Source organism: Lepus europaeus, chromosome 2 (genome assembly GCF_033115175.1).
Source record: "Lepus europaeus isolate LE1 chromosome 2, mLepTim1.pri, whole genome shotgun sequence".
Taxonomy (NCBI): domain Eukaryota; kingdom Metazoa; phylum Chordata; class Mammalia; order Lagomorpha; family Leporidae; genus Lepus; species Lepus europaeus.
The window spans coordinates 100,853,493-100,871,249 of record NC_084828.1 but is presented as its reverse complement, the minus strand read 5'-3'; the positions used below and the strand labels follow the sequence as shown (position 1 = coordinate 100,871,249).

General features: G+C 43.8%; 1 protein-coding gene across 2 annotated transcripts in view; it reads right to left on the bottom strand.

Annotated features, from left to right (window-relative positions):
- ZMAT3 (zinc finger matrin-type 3) overlaps nucleotides 1-1,094 on the bottom strand; it is a 41,914-nt gene extending 40,820 nt beyond the window's left edge. Inside the window, exon 1 of one of the 2 annotated variants that reach the window (XM_062211590.1) lies at nucleotides 1,034-1,094. The gene's annotated coding sequence lies outside the window, so the exon portion shown is untranslated. Of the gene's footprint in view, nucleotides 1-770; nucleotides 793-1,033 lie in introns of those variants that run through there. The other variant, XM_062211599.1, reaches the window with a different exon arrangement.
- Nucleotides 1,095-17,757: the final 16,663 nt, after the last annotated feature.

The following is a 17,757-nucleotide window of genomic DNA, read 5'->3' as shown; positions in this document are numbered from 1 at the left end:
TATTACCACATTTGCTAGCAAAAATTAGCATAAAACATAAATCTAAAACAAATAAAACCACGCCTTTGGTTTTATTTTGTGGAACATGGACCCAAAGCTTTTGCGACTCAGATCCACTCAACTGCTGCGCAAGTCGGAAAGAGACTAATTCGAAGGTTGAGACGAATACTGCTCAGATCATAAAAACCGTTCACTCAGATGTTTATAGCAGCAAAAATACACGATTTATAATGTAACGACCTGGTGGAAAGGGGTTGCAAGGACTTTAAAGAAACTCGAAGCTTCACGATGTACCCTGTTGGAAGAAAACGAATTATCATAGCATACTTAGTTCTCACGATTGGACTGGGGCCTACTCTTCACAGACTGTATTAAAGACAAGCGCTTTCTCCTTTGGAGAAGCCCAGGGAGGCAACAGAACAGAAGAATGAACAGGTTACCGGCACCTCAGCAAACGAGGGGATTGTGGAAACGAGGGGAAGACAGGCAGGCATTACTCAGAGGTCATCGGATCGCAGCCAGAGGAATGCCAGAGAGAGAAAAACAGATATGACCAGCGGAGACGAGGTATATCCTATAAAGGGGGCTCGAAAGCAGGCAAGAAACTAGGGGGAGATGAGGCCTCGGTCGGTGAATTGGCAAATGTGGTCCAGCCCGAGCTAGGACGGTCCCTAATCCGGGGGAACCGTTCGCAAATTTGAATCCAAACGCAGACACTCAGCATCGCCCACATGGCCTTACATTCCTGCGATGCGCACGCACACACGCACCTCAGCCCGCAAGGATGCCATCACGGAAGATGGAATCCCCGCTCCCACGGGGCGGGGGCCGGCGCCCGGGCCGCGGCGGCTGCACGCGGAGACCCTCCCGAAACGCACACGCGAAATGCGCCAAAAACACAGGCACCGACGAGCGGGGCACGCGCTGTCCCACGGAGGGCAGGTGGCAAGACCGCACCCTAAGGCACCCGCCGGCCCTCCGCGCCCCCGGGCTCGTCCTGCAAGCCCCGAGGCTCCCGAGCGCCAGCACTCACCGGAACCCCCGGGACGCGCCAGCAGCCTCGGCGCCGCGCCCGCCCAGGACGCCCGCCGCCGCCGCCGCCGCCGCCCGGCAGTCCGCCCTGCGCGCCCGGCTCGCCGGCTCCGGCCACCTCTCCCCGGAGCAACTTTCTGGGCCGGCCGCCGCCGAGCCCCTCCGCAGCTGAAGGCACACTGTCAAAAGTCAGTCCAAGCCGACACACAGGGAAACAGCTGCAGGAAGTGACTGCGGAACCGGGAGGCGGCGGAGGAGGAGACTGAGGGCGCCGGACGGCGTCGCCACTGCGCATGTGCCCAGAGGAGCAGGCTCCGCGGCGGCGGCGGCGGCGGCGGCGGCGGCGGCGCTCCCGCATCCCAGCAGACGGGCCCTGCGCCGGGCAGGTGCAGTGACCGGGAGCGCCGAGCGCGCCGGGTGCCGGAGGAGCAAAGGCACCAAAGGGAAGGGGCACCGCCGGCGATCTCAGCGCACAGTTCCTTAAAGCTGTTCGTCCTATACCCCGGAAAGTTGGTCCGCAAGAGCAGCGTGGGCAGAGCTGTTGCGATGGAAACTTTGGTCTCCTGTTACTGCGATTCAAATGTTTTTCGTTTTGGCCTGTCCCTCCGCTTGTTGGTTGCGCCTGAGGCGGCTAAGTGGAGCTGCCCAGAAGCCCAGGATCCTTTTAACTGCTGCGACGGAACCTTTAAACTGCACTCTCCCCACTTGGTGGAGAAACAAGATGGAGCAAAGAAAAACGTGGTTACCTGCACGGTGGCTGCCCATGACACAAGAATCCACCCCACCACACTGCCATCCACACCTCTACCCTCTCCCCTGTACTCACGTGAGCAAAACATGGAGGAGACTTTCTACCGACCCACACCCCAAATACACACACACACACACACACACCTGTAAGACGGGATGGACCAGAAAGAGACTGGCTAAGCTGAGACTGCACATCCTTTCGCAGCCAGCCTGGACATCTTCAGGGTTGACACAGTGATGAGCTCAGGAATTCCAGCTCTAAAAGTCTACTAGTTTTTTTTAATTTACCCTTATGGGGGGCCAGCGCTGTGGGTAGCAGGTAAAGCCGCTACCTGCTGTGTTGGCATCCTTAATGGGCGCCAGTTCAAGTCCCAGCTGCTCTATTTCCGATCCAGCTCTCTGCTATGGCCTGGGAAAGCAGTGGAGGATGGCCCAAGTCCTGGGCCTCTGCACCCGCGTGGGAGACCCAAAAGAAGCTCCTGGCTCCTGGCTTCAGATTTGCCCAGCTTCGGCCATTGTGGCCATTTGGGGAGTGAACCAGTGAATGGAAGATCTCTCTGTCCCTCTCTCTCTGCCTCTCTGTAACTCTGCCTTTCAAATAAATAAATACATCTTTAATTAATTAATTAATTAATTTTACCTATAGGAAGGTTTGCTGCTTATTTTTTATTATGGTGGTAAACTCTACGTAACATAAATATACTATTTTGGTCTTTTTACAAATACAGGTTAATGACACCAAGTATATTCATAGTGTTGTGCTGATATTTTGTAATCATTAAAATGCTGAGATGGTTTTTCACTGATATAACAAATACCCGAGAGGAGCTGCTTGTGAAAGAAAGCTTATTTCACACATGATTTTGCAGGTTTACAGACCACAACTGGGCCTCATTGGCCTGGCATGAGTCAATGAACGTGCATGCAGCAGGAGGATCGCACGATGAGCCAGGACGTAGAGAGAGACAGGGAGCATGCGCATCCGTGTCCACTTGTCTTTCCTCATAAAGCCACCACGTCTGATCACGGGGGCTGCACCCCTGCGATCTAATCCAACCAATCATTTCCCAAAGCCCTCCCTGCCTTTAAGCACCATAATTGGCTTGAGTTTTCACCCTTAATCCATTAACTATTAGCAATCATCTATTAACCATTATCATCAGACTTTGGGACCAGGCCTTTAACATCTAGATCTTTGGGAGACACCCAAACTAATATCCAAGCCAAATCAAACGCCAAGGAGATCTAAATATGGTAAGATGGGCCCTAGTGTAGACAAACTACTGCAGAAAAGGATGTTTCTTTGAGCAAGGCATGCACCATTCAACACTACCAACAACAAACTGGAAATGACTTCGTAAGTACAATGAATGTTTAGCAAATATACCACCAGTGGGGGAAAGTTATCTGATTTTTTTCAGTTGCATGTGTACATATACTTCAAGTGTCAAAATTTTAGGTGGCAGGCATTTGGCCTAGCACTTACGACACATGTGACCCATATCAGAATGGCTGGGTTTGATACCTTCTGTTCCTGATGCCAACTTTCTGTTAATGCAGATGCTGGGAGGCAGAGGTCATGGCTCAAGTAATTGGGTCCCTGCCACCCACATGAAAGACCTGGGCAACAGGTATTAGGGGAGTGAACCAGCAGATGGGCTCGCTGGCTCATTCTAATTAAAAATTAAATAAAGCTTCAAAATAAATAAATGCTACTGAAATCCACTCTGCATCCTTTTTTCTGTGGAAGAACTTTACAATCCCTACTCCTTAGCTAGGAGGATCACTACACCTTCCCAATCTGACTTCCTACCAGCCTCCTTCCTTTGACTCAACCAGCCACATCCAGGCCACTTACTTCTCTACTGAGGATTTAGTTTGGTCTGAGGTAACCCACCCTCTAGTTCTTTACACAGGCACGTATACAATTCCTTGTTCTCTGTCCCTGGTCTCACCTTCTTCTCAGGCAGCTAGAGTAGCTCCTTCTCTTCCTCAGAGAGAAAGAAGACACCACATCTCCAATGTTTATTTCATAAACATTTGAAACTTGTGACAGTGACACTAGTCTCATAAATCATAGCATTTGGTTCAGAATAGTTGAACTTCATGAGTTTCAGCTCCTAAAAATTGAAAGGAAAAAAAATTGGCCACACACAAGGTATTTGTCACTTCAGCCACAGAAAATCATCTACCACATCTCAATAGCTTGTGGGCACAACGATGTGTCTCTTAAGTTACGGACTGTGTGTCAGCTGAGGTTCTGCTCTATGGGTCTTCACATTCCAGGACCACATTTAAAGAAACAGCTCTTATGTGAGACTTGGCAATTCTCAAGGCAAATGAGAAGATCCGGAGAGCTGGTAGAAACATGTGATGTCTCTTAAAGCTGTTTTTCCCGTATCTCATGACACATCCACTCAAACCCCACCAGCCAAAGCTTTTCACATGGCCAAACTCCAAGCCAGGGGTAAAAAAGTCTACAGTTTTCTATAGGTGAATGACATGGCAGTGTGCATAGATTAAAACCTTTGTGAGAGCTTTGGCAGGGAGCAGGAAGAAGATTGGATAGGGAGCAAGGAGTTTTGTGTTTAATTGTAAGCAATACTGCAGTCTGCCACAGACATAGGGAACCCACTTTTTCACCATAGAAGAATTGATGTATATCCCAAGGAAGGCCTTGTACATCCTTCCTCCCCAACCCACCAGCATTGTGGTACAGCAGGCTGTTCCATTACCTGAGACAAACATACCATGAGAGCTGATTCAAATCCAGGTTATTCCACTTCCAACCCAGCTCCCTGCTAGTGTGCCTGGGAAGGCAGATGAGGATGGCCCAAATGCTTGGGCATAAGATTAGAAGAAAATCCCAACTCTGATCTTCCTTTCTTTATTTTATTTTTTTCGTGTTTGTGGCAGGAAAGACTACCTAAAGGAGCTGAGAGAGGCCTGTGGCAGATTGAAGAAACTACAGGTCAGAATGTGGAAAGACAAAGCTGAACACATTGATTACTGATTCAAAAGCAATGCAGAAATGGATACCACTTTTGAGGCCAAAACCAAGCTGTGTTTACATCTGAAAACCAAATACTCATGCTTCCCCTGGCAACCCATCTCCCTACCCACTTGACCCCTACCCTCCAATAATTTGGAGGCTATCCTTAGAAAAACAAGGCCAAAAAAGAGCACTATGGAGTGATTACATTTTACCAAGAAATGATTTGGGGACAGAAGAAATTTGTAACAAAAGTGCACATGGGATTGGCTAAACTGTATTTTCTCATGTTAGGAAGGACAGAATCTCAACAGTGAGACTAATTCAATTGTTTTTTTTTTTTTAAGTTTGCATCTTTGACCTGATATAGAATAAGCAATGTATATGTATAACCCTGCTTCATTGAATAAATGTATGAATTAATAAAGAATTTCTGTTTCCTCTATACTATAATAGAGATTACAGTACCTAACAATTGTACTTCACATGTCTTGTCTCTTTAGTGTGAGTATTATTAGGGGAACTCTGAATTAAATTTTCATATTAAAACAAAGATAGGGAGTGGGCATTTAGTCTAGTGGTTGGGGTACTCACACCCTACAGGGGATCACTCAGGTTTGATTCCCAGCTCTGGCTCCAAACTCCAACTTCCTGCCAGTGCAGATCCTGGAAAGCAGCAGTGCTGGCTCAACTATGTAAGTTCCTGCCACCCTTGTGGTAGACAGATTAAGTTCCCGGCCTCCAGCTTTGGCCCAGGCCCAGACCTGTCCCAGCTGCTATGGGCATTTGGGGAGTGAACTGGTGGGTGTAGACTCTCTCTCTCTCTCTCTCTCTCTCTCTTACATAAAAAATAAAATAAACCAAAACAGAAGAAAACAAAAAGTCCTCCATGCAAAAATACATAAAAAAGAAATTGACTTTTCATAGTCATACTATACATTAGAAGTTTGTACCATTCCTTTTTAGGCTTTTTTCCACATGCATGAAAACATATTTTCAGTGGGACTAGATTATGCTACTTATATCATAAGTACTTTCTGTAAATATTCGTAGAAAATGGCACTTTAAAATGACTCCATAATATTCCATCTTTCCGTGTATGTAGTATAATTTAAAGATAGACTAATTGTTGGGAATTGAAATTCCTTCCAATTTTTCACTAAAGTAAATAGTATTCTGCTGGTCCTCTTCTCTGTTCTTATGTCTTCATCTAAATTTATAGAAACTTTTCTTAGATTTAATTATTAGAATATTAAATTACTAGATCAAAGGGAACAAACACTTTTAAGGCTTTTAATACATTTTGACAAATTACATTTAATACATTTTGACAAATTTTCAAAACATTGACCCTCTCAACATTTCCACTATTGTCGATGCTGTCTGAATGTCATTGTCTCATTGTTCACAGAAAATCTTGCATATCACAAATTCTTTCTTCTTTACAATGAGGTAATAAAATGGTAGGTTGTCATTTTCATTTCCTGATTTAATTCTTTGAAAATTTCTGCTCTTGTCCTTTTTATTTTTATTTATTTATTTATTTATTTTTGGACAGGCGGAGTGGACAGCAGAGTGGTTCACCCTCCAATGGCCGCTGCAGCCAGTGCACTGCACTGATCTGAAGCCAGGAGCCAGGTACTTTCTCCTGGTCTCCCATGGGGTGCAGGACCCAAGCACTTGGGCCATCCTCCACTGCACTCCTGGGCCATAGCAGAGAGCTGGACTGGAAGAGGAGCAACCAGGACAGAATCCGGCGCCCCGACAGTGACTAGAACCAGGTGTGCCGGCGCCACAGGTGGAGCATTAGCCTATTGAGCCGCAGCGCCAGCCGTCTGCTATTGTCCTTTATTTTTATTTTGGAGAGTAATTTTGTTGATTGTCTAAGCACTCCTTTTTTTTTTAAAAGATTTATTTTATTTATTTGAAAGACAGAGTTACAGAGAGAGGTATAGACAGAGAGAGAGAGGTCTTCAATCCACTGGTTCACTCCCCAAATGGCTGCAACAGCTGGAGCTGAACTGATCCAGAGCCAGGAGCCAGGAGCTTCTTCCAAGTCTCCCACCTGGGTGCAGAGGTCCAAAGACTTGGGCCATCTTCCACTGCTTTCTTAGGCTATTAACAGGAAGCTGGATCACAAATGGAGCAGAAAGTTGATCTGAGGAGAGGTGGCTGGCACCCATATGGGATGCTGGCGCTGCAAGGGCAGGGCTTTAACCTGCTGCACCTCAGGACCAACCCCCATAAACAGTCTTGGGGCGGCATCATGGCACAGTGGGTTAGATCTCTCTCTGCCTCTTCTTCTCTCTCTGTAACTCTACTCTTCAAATATTAAAAAGGAAAAAGAAAGGCAACATCTAAGTGATGCAGGTGATTGATCCACCACCTGAGACACCACATCACACATAGGTGCTGGTTCAAATCCAGGTTACACCACTTCTGATCCAGTTCCCTGTTAGTGTGCCTGGGAAGGCAGCATAAGGTGCCCCTAGTGCTTGGGCCCCTGTTATCCATGTAGGAAACCTGAATGAAATTTCTGGCTCCTGGCTTTGGCCTGGGCAGCCCTGATGTTGCTGCCACTTGGGGAGTGAACAAAGGGATGGAAGATCTTTTTCTTATGTTTTTTAAGATTTTATTTATTTATTTGACAGAGTTATAGACAGTGAGAGAGAGAAAGACAGAGGAAAAGGTCTTCCTTCCCTTGGTTCACTCCCCAAATGGCCGCCACGGCCGGAGCTGCGCCGATCCAAAGCCAGGAGCCAGGTGCTTCCTCCTGGTCTCCCATGCGGGTGCAGGGGCCCAAGCACTTGGGCCATCCTCCACTGCCTTCCTGGGCCACAGCAGAGAGCTGGACTGGAAGAGGAGCAACCAGGACTAGAACCAGTGCTCATATAGGATGCCAGCGCCACAGGCAGAGGATTAACCTAGTAAGCCACGGTGCTGGCCCCAGATGGAAGATCTTGGACTTTGCCTCTCCAGCTCTCTCTACAACTCTGCCTCTCAAATAAATAAATCAATATCTGAGAGAGAAGGAAAAGGAGAGAGAGGAATCTTCCATCCACTGGTTCACTCGAGATGGCTGCAATGGGCAGCACTAGAGGCAGGCTGAAGCCAGGAGCCAGAAGCTTCTTCCAGGTCTCCCATGAGGGTAGTCAGGGCCCCAGTATTTGGATCAACTACTTCTGCTTTCCCAGGTCATTTTCAGGGAGCTGGCTTGGAAATGGAGCAGCCAAGGCAGGAACCAGAGCCCATACGGGAGCCAGCATCACAGGCAGTGGCTTTACCCACTACACCACAGCACTGCCCCCATAAATAATTTTTTTAATTTGATTTTTTTTAGATTTTTATTATTTATTTGACAGGTAGAATTACAGACAGTGAGAGAGAAAGACAGAGAAAAAGGTCTTCCTTCCATTGGTTCACTCCCCAAATGGCCGCCATGGCCGGAGCTGCGCTGATCTGAAGCCAGGAGCCAGGTGCTTCTTCCTGGTCTCCCATTTGGGTGCAGGCACCCAAGCACCTGGGCCATGCTTCACTGCTTTCCCAGGCCATAGCAGAGAGCTGGACTGGAAGAGGAGCAACCAGGACTAGAACCGGCACCCATATGGGATGCTGGCACCACACAGGCAGAGGATTAGCCTCATGTGCCACGGCGCCAGCCCCATAAATAAATTTTTTAAAAAACAAGAATGCCAATCCGTTTTCACTGTATGTTAGAAATAATCCTCCCAGCTTTTTGTTTACTTATAATATTCTGTGATATACAAACATGTTAGGGGCAGACATTTAGCCTCGTGGTTAAGACATCCTGTATCCAAGGACACGGGTTCAATGCTTGGCTTCAGCTGCTGATTCTAGCTGTCTGCTAATGCAGATCCTGGGAGACAATGGTGATGGTTCAAGTGATTGGGTCCCTGATGCCACATGGGAGGCCTGAATCGAGTTCCCAGCTCCCAGCTTTGGCCTTGGCCCAGTCCTAGTCATTATGAACCAGTGGATGAAAGCATGAGTGTGCTCTACCTCTGCTTCTCAAATAAATTAAATTTTAAAAAAAAAAATGCTTATCTTTTGGGTCTCAGCTCTTATAGCATTTCGGTAAAGTCTACCCAAACCCCAAAGTTGCAGTTATCTCTACCTCTTAGGCTAACCTATGCCAAGTACCCAAAGAGAACAAAGCCAACATAATTTGCTGCTCCCGTGTTAAACAGTATTAATACCAAAAATACTTTCCTGTTGTTTGTTCAATGATTCTGAAACCAGATTTACTTTCCTGTACTTATGTTAAACAAAGTAGAATGAGAAAAATAAAATTTAGTTCCTTGCTTCTGGAAATATCTGCTCCTAAAAGGTAAGAAAGTGAACCTATTGAAAGTGTTGCTTATGGACTAACAGCTTGGCTCTTCTTAAGACATTTGCCCCACTCATACTGCCCTATGGGAGAGCCCATATGGCCTGCTGCCAACAGCCCTGTAAGTGACCTTAGCATTGGATCCACAGCCCCTGTCAAACCTTCAGATGACTGCAACCTTGACTAACATCCTGACAGCAACCCCACGAGAAACCTTGAGTCAGAACCACACAAACAAGCTGCTCCCAGATTCCTAACCACAGAGAACCTGTGAGATAATGAGTGTTGTTTGAAGCTGCTAAAGTTTGGGTAATTTGTTATGCAGAGATAACAAATATAGACTCCCACAACATACTTTCTTTTTTTGCTCTTTATGCTATGCTTATAGATTACGTACCTAAAAATAAAAGTATGCATCTCATTACAGTTTTTTTAGTATTTTTTTTGCCCATTACTTGTTTATACTTCCTGACTGACTTTGTAGTCCCATTGTCAAATTCCCCGAAGACAAACTTCCATTGGGATTTTAATTTGAATGGCATCGAACCTACTTGGGGAGTAGTAAAAACTTTAGAACATTCTCTTTCCTGTCACCCTACAATGATTGAAAACTTTCAGGCCCTTCACCAAGGTTTTCTGATTGTCTTCATCATAGATGCATCAATATTTGATATACCATTACTGTTATTAAAATAGGGAAATTATACCTTTTTTGCTTTAGTGAATGAAATCTATTTCCTTCTAAGTAATATTGCTGGCATATAGAAAAATTGTCCAAGCCTTCCATTATTCTCAAGCATTTAAAATACTTTATTGTTTGCTTCTACTATTGCTGCTAGAATTCTGCACTCTTCCTTGTGAGCAGATCTGTCAATACACAAAAAAAGAAAATGAATACTTCTAACATGATAGCAATCACATTCCTTTTCTGTGAGTTGTCAGGTTACTCAGTTTGGCTCTTACAATCTGAAAGCAATGGAGATAATTATCTACTTCCAAAAAAAACTCTATATTCCTTTCATCACATAATATCTTTTTTTCTCTCTCAACCTGCACAATTTCTCTGGCAATTCTAAAAATTACTCAATTTAATTTTTGTTATAATACTATGTCTCTTTTATTCACATGAGTTAGCTTTCAATTTTTTCTTGTCCATTGACATCACAAGTATGAACTCAATTGTGCATAACCACCATAACAAAGAAATTCAAACCATATTTCCTCCTGACCCTACATCTTTGCTGTTGCTATACAGTTTGGGAGAAATCCCCATACATTGTGCATCCATATATTCTTTTTATTAATGCTTATGTATTTATTTTTATTTGAAAAGCAGAGAGGGGGGTAGGCTAGAGATAGATCTTCCATCTCCTTGTTCACCCCCCAAGTGCCCACAATAATTGGGATTGGCCCAGGTCAAAGTCAGGAGACAAGAACTCCATCTAGATATCTCACCTGAGTGGCAGAGACCCAATTACTTGAGCCATCTTCTACTGTCTTCCAAGGTGCACATTAGCAGGAAGCTGGTTCAAAAACAGAGGTGGAGGTAAGACTCAAACCCAGGCAATCCAATTTGCAATGCAAGCACCCCAAGAAGCAGCTACTATATCATAATGTCCACCCCATCCATATATTCATATCTACACACCACATTGTATATTTTCTTATTAATTCTATCAACAATGGGATAACATTGGAAAGAAAGGATATTCACTTGTAATAAGAGCATGTATGTCAGTCACTGCACTAGGATCTTTCATGCTATAGCTAATGTAATCTTCATAAAAATTCCAGTGAGTTAAGTATGATTTTACCCATTTTGCAGATCCAGGGAGTGATTCTAAAGTGTTAGATTGTAGTTCAAAGTTACTCAGCTTTGGTCTCCCTGACCTCAGTGTTGGGTTTCCACTAGTTCCCGGTTTCTCAGACTCGATTTAACATGCTCACAAATCACCTGATGACATTTTTAAAGTGCAGATAATGTCTCAGTCAGTCTTAGGTTAGGACTGAAAGTCTGCAATTCTAACAAGCTCCCAGGGGATGCCAACACCACTTGTCTCCATACTGCACTTTGAGTAGCAAACCATAGCTCATTCTGAATTGAAGGTAATATGACTCATCGGAAGGAATACAGACTGGAATTTGATCACCTGAATTCAAATTCTAATGCAAGTGCTATGTAATTAACCTTCTAACTTAGCATGATTCTTCCTGGACTTCAGTTCCCTAACATAGAAAATAGAGACCATAGAATCTCCTTTAAAGGACTGTTAGGAACAAATAATGTATTTCTAGTGTCTGACATATAGTAGAGACTCAGTATTAACCTCTCCTTTGGAATTTAGAATGTTCCTATAAACCTCCTAGGTATTCAACGTGTACTTTTGCTGGCAATGACAGAAACATACTAAAACTGATTTTTCAGAAGAAATAGAAGAATCCTGGATATCTATCTCCTAGCAGCCTAGCTGCCAGGGAGGCAATTGAGAACCTGGAACCAAGGACTCTGATGCTGTCTGGAATCTCTCTGGCTCTCTTGGACCTGTTTCTCTCCAGAGGCAAAAGGGCTCCACTCTGCTTCTCTGCAACTTCATTTCTCACAATATGGGAACTGTGGATGCCCAGAGTTCCCAGGTCTAAAGCTCAATGCTGTCACCATCAGAGAAGACTGGACCTCAATCTCTACCTATCTAGTCTAAAGTTTAAAACTCTTGATACAGAATCTGCTTGGACAAAAGAGCTCACATGTCCTGTGCTGTATCCATCATCACAGGTCAGAATGGTAAGGCTCCGGGGCTCTTGCTATGAACTGTCAGCTACTCCAGTGGGCCAGTTGGTGGCTACTACAGTGAAGGACCTTTAAGGGCATGGGGAAAGGACTAGAGTAGGAGTCAGGAAATCTAGGTGACTGTCATTATGATGCTCACTTCCTAAATGACTGTGGATAAATCACTTATTAGCTGTGAACATCATTGTCCTTATTTGCATACATACTTCAGACTAGATGATATCTGAGATCATATCCAAATATATTTTATTTTATTTTAAAGATTTTATTATTATTCAAAAGGCAGAGCCACAGAGAGAAAGGGAGAGACAGACAGAGATCTTCCATCCACTGGTTCACTGACCAAATGGCCACAACAGCCAGGGCTGGGCCAGGCTAAAGCCAGGAGCCTGAAGCTCCATCCAGGTCTCCCATGTGGGTAGCAGAGGCCCAAGTTCTTGGGCCATCTTCTGCTGCCTTCCAGATTTACTAGCAGGGAGCTGGATCAGAAGTGGAGCAGCCAGGACTCAAACTGGCACTCATATGGAATGCCAGCATCACAGGCAGCAGCTTAACCCACAATGCCAGCCCCATAAATGCTAGCTTTTTAATAGATCTATAAAATGCCACCATCTTCCAATAGTATTTTCTAAATATGAAGAATGGCAGGCATGCCTGACAAAATTCCAAAAGGTCATTCTAGTGCTACTGTCCATGAATGTCAGGGTGAATCAGAAGTCACATTTGAAAGGCAAGCACACTTGAAGTTGATACAGTACTATTTGTGATTTTCATAACCTGTTCCTGGACTTCCTTGTCAAATTAATTTTTCTGTACGAGCAAGGAAAATCCACCACCACCACCCCACCCCACCCCACCCCACCCCCGCCTAACAAAACAAGGGCTAGGTAACAACAAGCACAGGTTATAAAATCATATCCACAGTTGAAGTTTTAGCAGGAAAGGGATGAACAGAAATTAGCTGCCTGGCCACCTCACTCATGTCTTCATTCATTGAACAAATTCGGATGAAACTGGCTTTGTGACAGGCTCTGTGAGGAGAGTAGAGAACAAGACACACAAGTTCTCTGAGTACGTAAAACTAATGGAAAAGATGAAGAATTAGTGCATAATAAAGACATGGATAAAATAACATCAGAAACCCGTAAGTACTAGGAAGAAAAAGTGATTTAAGACAAGTGACTAGGCACACAGGCATGGAAAGCCATGACACAGTGGCAAAAAACAATCTAATTGAAAGACCCTGGTGAACAAGACCCCAGCAGAAGGAACAGGCCATCAAGGAGAGAGGCGCCTTTCTCTAAAGGGAGGAAGGAACCTCCTCTGTGACATGGCCTTGACTAAACAAGTTCAGAGTCGGTGAACTCAAGGGGCTTCCATAGCCTAGACAGCTCATAGCAAGAGTCTCGGGTGATTGCTGACGTCACAAATAAGAGTGCCAATTGTTAAATCAACAACAGGAGTCACTGGGTACACGCTCCCCATGTAGGATCTCTGTCCTTAATGTGTTTTACTATGAAACTTAAAAACACTACTAGTCGAACAATACCCTATACCTCGTGCAGTTGTGTGAGTGCAGCCTGTTGAAATCCTTGCTTCATATATACTAAGTTGATCTTCAGTATGTGAAGGTAATTGAAAATGAAACTCGATAAAGGGCGGGATGGGAGAGGGAGTGGGGGAGGGGAGGGTCACGGGAGGGAGGGAGGTTGGGGGGGGAAGCCACAACAATACAAAAGTTGCACTTTGTAAATTCACATTTATGAAATAAAAAAAATAAATAAAAAAAAAAAGAGACAAATGACTAGGAGTATGGGTGAAGGGAGTATTCTGAGAGGGGGTCTTCAAGGGACTCTCATTAGGGTCTTATTCCTAAGAAGATAATAGGTCACCTGAGGTCTGAAAGAACAAAAGGAGCCAGCCAGGTGAGGATTTAAGAATATGGTAGTACAGTCAGACTGCAGGGGCCCTACAGTGGGAACTGGTATGATGTGTTCCAGAAATGAAAAAAAAGTCCAATATGAGTGATGGCAGAAAAAGAGGAAAGGACAGAGCTTGGGGGCCACAAAAAGAGTTTAGATTTTATTCTAAGTGTGATTAGAAGGGGTTGAATTCTCTTGAACAGGGAATAATATGATTTCATTTATATTTCTATAAAGAATCATCTTGTTATTGTGTGAAAATAGCCTGCAACATTGGAGTTATTCTAGAAATATGACATTAGTTTAATGTTAAAAAAATTATGTGACTAACCATATTATCAGATAAAAGAGGAAAGTTGTGATAATTTCAACACATACAGAAAAAGCACTTGATTAAAAACTTAATATGTAATCAAGATTTTAAAATTACTAACCCAGTAATAAGAATTTCCTTAAATTGGTAAGATCCATAGCAAACATAATACATAATGGTGAAAAGTTAGAAATATTTCTTTTTTTAAGATTTATATTTATTTATTTGAAAGTCAGACTTACACAGAGAAAGGAGAGGCAGAGAAAGAGGTCTTCCATCTGATGGTTCACTCCCCAGTTGGCCGCAATGGCCGGAGCTGCATGGATCCAAAGCCAGGAGCCACGAGCCAGGAGCCTCCTCTGGGTCTCCCAAGTGGGCACAGGGTCCCAAGGACTTGGGCCATCTTCCACTGCTGTCCCAGGCCATAGCAGAGAGCTGGATAGGAAGTGGAGCAGCTGGGACTCGAACCAGCACCCATATGGGATGCTGGCACTTCAGGCCAGGGCATTAACCTCCTGCGCCACAGTGCCGGCCCCTAGAAATATTTATTTTAAAATTAGAACCAATACAAGAGTACCCACTATAACATCCTTTCAACATTGTCCTAGATATTCAAACAAGGAGAGTTAAAGAGAGGGGGGAGAGGGAGGGGCCAACGCTGTGGCGCAGTAGGTTAATCCTCCGCCTGCAATGCCAGCATCCCATAAGGATGCTGGTTCTAGTCCCAGCTGCCCCTCTTCCAATCCAGCTCTCTGCTATGGCCTGGGAAAGCAGTGGAAGATGGCCCAAATCCTTGGGCCCCTGCACCCTTGTGGGAGACCCAGAAGAAGCTCCTGGCTCCTGGCTTTGGAACGGCGCAGCTCTGGCCGTTGTGACCATCTGGGGAGTGACCCAACAGAAGGAAGAGCTTTCTCTCTGTCTCTCTCTCTCACTGTCTATAACTCTACCTCTCAAATAAATAAATAAAATCTTTAAAAAAAACTGAAAGAAAGTGATAAAGGTTCATAATAATAATATATAAAGCTATAACACAAGAAAAAACTGTCATTAGTCATGAAAGATTACTAATATAAAAATTTTCAAAGAGTTAATAAGGGTCTTTAGCAATATTATTAGACACAAAATAAAAATCAGCTGTATTTCTATTCTGCAATAACTAGAAAATAAAATTTTTAAATAATGCTTATAAAAGGTTTCAAAATTAGGAGCTGGCATTGTGGCATAGCAGATTAAGCCACTACCTGTGATTTAGTTCCTTGCTAGTACACTTGAGAAAGCAGTAAGAGACAGCCCAAGTACTTGGACCCCTGCACCCATGTGAGAGACCCAGAAGAAGCTTCTGGCTTCTGGTTTCTGGCTTCGGTCTGGCCCAGCCCTTGCCACTGTGGCCGTTTGGAGAGTGAACCATTAGAAGAAAGATATTTCTCTCTCTCTCTCTCTCTCTCTCTCTCTCTCTCTCTCTCTCTCTCTTTCTCTCTCTTTCTCTCTCTCTCTCTCTCTCTCTCTCTCTCTAGCTCTCCTTTTGTCTTTCAAATAAAAAAATAAATCTGTTTAAAAGTATCAAAAAGTAAAAGTGTAAAAAGTAAAAAAGTAGCAACAATTAAAAAGAAACATTTTTTTAGAACTAACTCTAACAAAAGAGTTATTAAAGAGCTTTTAAGTAGAAGTGCTTTAAAAAGATAAGCACAGGGGCCGGCGATGTGGTGCAGCAGGTTAACATCCTGGCCTGAAGTGCCGGCATCCCATAGGGGCACCAGTTCGAGACCCGGTTGCTCCACTTTCAATCCAGCTCTCTGCTATGGCCTGGGAAAGCAGTAGAAGATGACCCAAGTCCTTAGGCTCCTGCACCCTTGTGGGAGACCCGGAAGAAGCTCCTAGCTCCTGGCTTCAGATCGGCACAGCTCTGGCTGTTGCGGACAATTGGGGAGTGAACCATTGGATGGAAGACCTCTCTCTCTCTCTTTCTCTCTCTGCCTCTCCTCTCTCTGTGTAACTCTGACTTTCAAATAAATTTAAAATAAAAAGGATAAGCACAAGTTTTATTGATATACACAAAGAAAATCCAAATAAAAAGGAAAAATATCATGTTAATAAATTGAAAGCTTGAAATCATCAAGATATCAATTTCCTAAATGGATCTACAGACCTAAAGTAGTTACAATCAAAATCACAATAAACTTATTTGGTGGAACTTGAAAAACTAATACTAAAATTTGTTTATATGCACTTTATATGTGATTTCCAAGTTGATTAAAAGCCAAATACTAGAACAAAATTATAAAACTTCTAGAAGACAATGTAGGGAACTCTATTTATAACCTCAAAATAGTGAAGAAGTTCTAAAACTAGACACAAAAAACATAGCTCATAAAGACAAAGACTGGTAAAGTTGAATACATTACACCTAAGAACAGTTAATCCTCAAAAGACATCAGAGAGGGAGCTGCTCCTGCCAGGTACTGTGCTGGGCTTCAGAAGTTCAGGTACTCACAGCGTATTGTTGATGAGGTTCCCCAGCAGAAAGACAACCCTGTTCCTAAGGACTGGAAGAGAGTTTCTGTTAAGAAAATGGCACAGACTTATCTATGGCACAATCTACACCCTGACACCATCCTAGGCTCTAGCCCCCACCGCCATTGCTGGAAGCCAGGTGGCCACATGGCCCAACCACCAGTGTCAAGCTCCACCCCCATCCTAACGGATTTGCTGCTCCTACTGCCCTGCCCGTCACCCCCCCTCCAAAGTTTTAAAAGGACCTGTTTCTGAACATGTGTCACTCTCTCTCTTCCTTTCTCTCTCTCTCTCTCTCTCATTCTTCTTCTTCTGTCCACCTCCTGATCTCTCTGTCTCTCTCGATCTCTCTTATGCTCTCCTTCTCCCTCTTTTCCTTCTTCGCCCCTTCCCTCCGGTCTGCTGGGTTTCCTGCAATAAACCCTTTCCTCTCCTCCGATGTTTGGTGTGGTTTTTGGCAGCCTTACAGTTTCTTTTGAATTTCTCAGTATCATCCAGGAAGTATATCACTGCACTTTCCAATGTATCCAAGTTCTTTGGGCACTGAAGTAGTAGAAGTGTTGCTTCAGAACTAAAACAGGAAATTTGTATCTCAGGAAAAATTTAATTTTACTCCAGGTGGGGGTCCTCTGCAGTCACCGACAAACGTGATGTTTGTCATCTAACAGATGAAAATTGTATGTCAAATTTAACAAGCATTCAACATAAAATGATCTGAAACAGTTTAAATAAGCATAGGCACCTCTGAAACAATTCTTTGTCACCCAGACTAGTTGAACACAACAGTGCCCTATGGTCTACCAATTTCAGCCCTAGATATAAAACCTAGAAAAACTCTTACCCATGTTCTTCAAGACACATGAACAAAAATGTTTATAGCAGTACTGCTTCTAGTGGCAAAAAAATTGGAAATAACCTCAATGCCCATCAAGGTGGGATTTATAATATGTTATGATACATTCATTAAGTAGAATACTATACAGCAATGAAAATTAAACTACAGCTACATGATCTAAATGACTAAATCTCAAACAATGTTAAACTAAAAATTTAAGCCACAAGAGTATACATGAAGAATGATTTTTATATAAAATTCAAAAA